A 5,452-nucleotide genomic window follows, 5' to 3' on the forward strand; every position below is an offset into this window, starting at 1 on the left:
CTGCCTCCTGTGAAGCACTGCTGCACAATCACCTTGGAGTTTGAGGGGTGCTGGCTCCAGTTTGCTATTGCAGTGGTTTGTATGTTGGGTTCAGGTCACAGGTTTGTTAATGAAATTGGAGGAATTCTCTTGCTTTTTTTTTTAAAAAAAGCCTGTCTCGTATAAGACTCTCCTTGGTATCCCTACACAGGCAACATAACTATACTGGATCAGGCGAGAACAGCAGGACAATTCCTGGAAGCATGGTATGCACCCTGACTCCATTAACAAACATTGCAGTAGTTTGTATATTGGGTCCAGGTCAAAGGAAGACTGGAACCAGCACCAGCTGGAAATAGCTCAAAATAGAATCACAAATTCAAAAAAAAAAAAGAGGGGGAATACAGCACTTCAGGAGGCATAACAGCACTGATGCCACTTGGCAAGGGCACAACATATCTGCCAACAAACCTACCAGCTCAACAAACAGGTTTAAAATTTGTCCACCACCATTCACAAGGCACAAACATGAAGAACAAGGGCAGCAGATACATGGGAACACTACCACATGCAAGTTCCCCTCTAAGCCACTCACTGTCCTGACTTGGAAATATAGCAGCCATTCCTTCAGTGTCACTGGCTCAAAATCCTGGAATTCCCTCCCTCACAGCACTGAGTCTACCTACAGCATATGGACTACGGTGGTTCAAGATGGCAGCTCACCACCTTCAACTAGGGACAGTCAGTCAAAGAAAGATTGAAATAACCCACTCAATTTAAAACAGTACAGCAAGCTACGAAGTATAATTCGACATTACAATTCTTGTTCAGAAAGACATTACCTCCAGTTGAGTATCATGATTTTTGGCTGACTGTCATAGTAATGAATTTGGAGAGAAGAGGGATGGTTATCAAATATTCATGGTCAATGAACATATCACAATGATGCAGTGTGCAAAAACTATACAGATAAAATAATAAACCAACAGAAATCAGAATTATCTTCAAAACAGCAACATTTATTACAAAACACAAACCCACAAAATCTTTCAACTGTAGCACTTCAGAAAGAATTCCAACTTGGATCAGCTTTCAAAATGTTGGTGACTTTCTAAGCAGCAATTATGTCCACTTCTGACAAGTGGAGACAAATGACTGCAGTCTGAAAATAGACAGATGAGCTTTTAGATCTCAAGTCATAGGTTAGATTTTTCAGAGCACACAAATCAATTATCGATCTGCAATTAAATCATACCCAGCTGTAGAAGTGCTTCACCCTGCCCCAAACTCACTCAAAAACAAAATAGACAATCAGCACGATTTGGCAGTGCTTTAAAACTAGAAAAAAAAGTGATCATTTGCACACACGTATACAGCTAAAAATTGGTTTCTCAAAAGTGTAAATTCAGCCTCTTCAAATAAAATTTTAAAAAGGAGTGCAATGACTTAAAATACAGTATACCAAATCATTGCAATTGTGTCACTCTCCCTGGATGAATTGCACAGGGAAAAGCAAACAGCACACTGGAATAGGATATCCAGGCCCACAACTTCAGGGTCAAAGTGCATTGCCAAATTCAAAAACAATGACCAATAGTTTTAAATGGCAATTTATTACAATTGCATGTTATCCAGATACATTTGGAGCAATACCGTCCCACAGGTATTATAACCTGGAATCAATACTTCTTGAAACCTTAGTTGAAGGATCAATCGCAAACAGATATGATTTAAAGGTGAAAAAAGCAGGAGATTGTGTAGATAGGACAAGGAAAAAAACTTCACCCAGTGGGAATCCAGATTGAACTGCCTGGAAAGGTAGTGGAGCCAGGAAGCCTTGCAACTATTAGGACATGGATGAGCACTTAAAATGTCATAACATTCAAGAGTATGGGCCAAGTGCTGGAAATTGGAAGTAGATATAGAGTAGTTTTGTTAATACAGACTGGATTGGCTGAAGGGTCTCTGCTGTCTAGTATGATTGCATGATTCATTACACAGGAAAACTAAAACCAGACTAGAGACAGACAGACAAGCTAAAATGGTAACCCACAAATTTTCTATTGGTGACAATTCAAAACTTTTCCAGTAACCAGGCAAAAAACCCAAAGAACTGTGGAAATCAAACTGCTGGAAATAAAACTCCAGGTCCAGCAACATCTGTTGAGATAGTAGAGTTAACATTTCAGGTCTAGTGACCCTTCAGAAGTAGTTGTAGCTAGGAAAAAAAGATTGGTATGTACGCTGGAGTGGGGAGGGAGAAAAGGAGTAAATAATAGGTGGAGATGGGGAAAAAAAAAGTGTTGGGCAGATAAAAGGAATGGGTAACTGTAAGCCTGAGAGAATAAGTAGCTGCTAATGGGGACTGATATGTTAGTGGCTGATAACAGGTTGCTTGTGGTAGCAATCCATGTAATGGCAAGGTCTGGAGAGTGTGGACTGGGGCAAAGACATGGGAAAAGATGCTTAAGTTCTAAAATTATTGAACTTTATACAGAGTTCAAGAAGTTGCAGGGTTCCCAAGTGGAAAATGAGTGGTTCTTCCAGTTGGCACTGAACTTAGCTAAAAGCACTCTAGCAAGCCTGAGAGAGAGTGCGATGTTGAAATACCAAGCAATCAGAAGTTCAGGGTCAAGTGATTACAGACAGAATGTAGGCCTTCTGTAAAGTGGTCACCTAAACTGCACTTAGGTCACATGGAGCAGAAAATACAGTAGATTAGATGGTGCGAAGTGCAGGTAAATTACACAGACTCACTTAGAAGGTATGTCTAGGGCCTTGGATAGTGAGGAGACAGGATCTAGGTGGGATGCTCCGAGTGTGGGTGTAAACTCAAAATGGGCTGAATGGCCTCTATCTACACTGTAGGGATTCTATGATTCCATATTTCAATTCCAGGTGAAAGATCAAGTCAGTGACTAAAGCGGATGTGAAAGACCATGGCCTTGGCTGAAGGTAGGGAGAAAGCTGATTAACCCAAACCATAATGGTGGTGAAAAAGGATAAGGAACCAATGAACAATAAAAAAAGTGTCAAGATAGAAACAGCTATGTTTTAACTCAGTTAAAATGTTTGAGCAGGGGCAAAAACCATTTTGTACACCCACCTCCAGCTAGGTACATCAACAGCCAAAGCATGAATCCCTCCAGTAACTTGACAAGTTTGTCCTGGGACTGCTTCTGGATTTCAGCAATTCACAACTCTTCAGGGAGTGGATTGTTCTGAAGATAAACTTTGCACAAAATTCCATGAGGCACAATAAGTTAATAAACCAGAAGTACACACTTACCAGCTACCACCTTCAGTTTCTACAGCTGAGAGTCTGCAACCATCTGGTACCGCCAACGCATTGAGAGATATGCAAATTCTTGCAGGTCCTGCCATAGTGATACATTAACCTTTGAAGAGATATGAGGATATTCGGAACTATGTTGATTCACAATCAATTTAAAAATTTTAGATCCAGGAATCATCATCTTTGGTTCCACAATACTGATTTGTATACCAAACTGCACAAGTAATTGGTCACTCTGGCACATGTAAAAATCTACAAGTTACTTCACACAAAACAGTTTTTTTTTAAAAAAAAGGAAATGCAAGTTGAAGCTTTGTTGTGAAGACAAAAAGCACTTACAATTCCCTGCAAATTCTGGCACTCAAGTGAATTATCCAGAAGTCTACTTGCTAGAACTGGTCAAAAATACAAAAAAAACACAAAAGCATATAGAGAAGGTGACTCAAGAGTCAACAATGCTGTAACTAATGCAATTTTAGGTTTTCAAAAAAAAAGCCACTATTAAAACATGCTGGATATTTTAAAAACACTTAAAAACTTGCTCCCTTTTGCCAAGAACACGGGCTTTGCGCTTTTATTTGCCATCAGCATGCTGCTTTGCTGAACATTTGAAAATTATTGCATTGTGGCCCGAATGCACTCCAGCTGCATATTAGGGCTTGGTTTAGAGGAGGCTGCTCAATCTCTAAAGCGAAGTGGGAAGCGTTTCAATAAATCTGCATGATGTATTTGGTGAAACATGCACTTTATACAAACACATGAAACTCATTTCAGACTTTGACTTTTTATTAGATGAATAAACTAATCAGTCAATAGTTACTGCAAAGCAGTCTAACACAAGTTGCAAGCAAAATCAGAAAACCTCTAACCCCTCTTTTACAGTAGTAGTTTGCCAATACCATTGCATAGTGAAGGAAAATAGAACAAAAAGGGCTTCACAAACAGATGGGGTAATCCAAATAATATTTAGCCTACAATATGATCAAAAACATTAAGGTGCAAGGAGGAAGGAGAATGTGCAAGAGGCTGGAAGATGAAAGAAAGAGTACACAGTTCTAGTATTCAAGCTGTTGTTTCATGGCTACTGTTTTAAGGCTGAAATCAGACTAAAGCACCAACATAAGCCAGCAAAGAACAAGTTAAGATATGGGTAATAATTGTGAATGAGTTTCACTGAATGGAACATGGCAGATTGACTGAGTTTTTAAAAAAAGAAACAAAACGTTACCTACGAGTTCTTAACTAGATTGATCTTCATTCTTGAAAGTTTGAAGACCAAGAAAGATTTGGACAAGTTAGAAGTTCAAGAATAGAAAAAAGTCAAGAGATTTGGAGAGAAGATGGTAGATGGGAAGCAGCGCAGGAAGGAAAGGAAGGTGATGGTTGTTTTGAAAATTGGTCAGAGAAAAAAAAAGACTGAACAAGCTATTTATCGAATAGAAGGAAAGGCAACTGGTCAGCAGATGGAGTCTGAAGAAAAAGGGTGAAGAGTAACAAGTTGGTCTGACAGCAAGAGCTCAGGAGTACAAGAGTAGATAGCTATTCTGCTTTTGTCCCAGCTTAAAAATAGTCCATCTACATGTGGAAATGAACAGTTAAACTAATTGTGCTGGATACACAGACATGGAAAATGCACAGACAGGCACGGGCAAAGTGATTATATAGTAGATCAAAAGCTCAGTAAGTGGTGAACGAAGCATTTAAGATGAGCAAGGTGGGAGCTTGAAGTCAAAGCTACAGGTTACTGGGGAGAAAGGGAGTCAATCCAAAAAAGTGAAGGAGGGACACAAGCTGGAGAGAAAAGGCCAAATTGTAATGGAAGCGTGGCTGTGACAAGTTTATGGCTGCACACCATTCAACTCCTTCATTTAAAATCAAATCAGTTTAGAGGATTCTCCTGGACCCAACACACGAAGGAAAGAATGGCATTTGAAAATCCCAAGATGGAGGCAGCATAGCAGCTCAGTGGTTAGCACAGCTGTCTCTCAGCACCAGCTACCTGGGTTCAATTCTGCCCTCTGGAGTCTGTGTGGAGCTTACACATTCAGTCTGCATGGGTTTCCTCCAGATGCTCCAGTTTCCGGCCATAGTCCAAAGATATGCAGACTAGGTAGATTCTTCATGGGAAGAAATGCAGAGATGTGGGTCTGATTGGGATGCTCAGAGTGGGCATAGACT

General features: G+C 40.0%; 1 long non-coding RNA gene across 1 annotated transcript; it reads right to left on the reverse strand.

Moving 5' to 3' along the window:
• Window positions 1-977: 977 nt before the first annotated feature.
• On the reverse strand, window positions 978-3,376 carry LOC132805732 (uncharacterized). Its single transcript, XR_009640950.1, has 2 exons — window positions 3,269-3,376; window positions 978-1,141 (listed from the first exon to the last, which is right to left on the reverse strand). It is a non-coding gene; the product is annotated as an uncharacterized LOC132805732 (long non-coding RNA).
• Between the last annotated feature and the right edge of the window lie 2,076 nt (window positions 3,377-5,452).

This window comes from Hemiscyllium ocellatum, chromosome X (assembly GCF_020745735.1).
Source record: "Hemiscyllium ocellatum isolate sHemOce1 chromosome X, sHemOce1.pat.X.cur, whole genome shotgun sequence".
In the NCBI taxonomy this organism is placed as follows: domain Eukaryota; kingdom Metazoa; phylum Chordata; class Chondrichthyes; order Orectolobiformes; family Hemiscylliidae; genus Hemiscyllium; species Hemiscyllium ocellatum.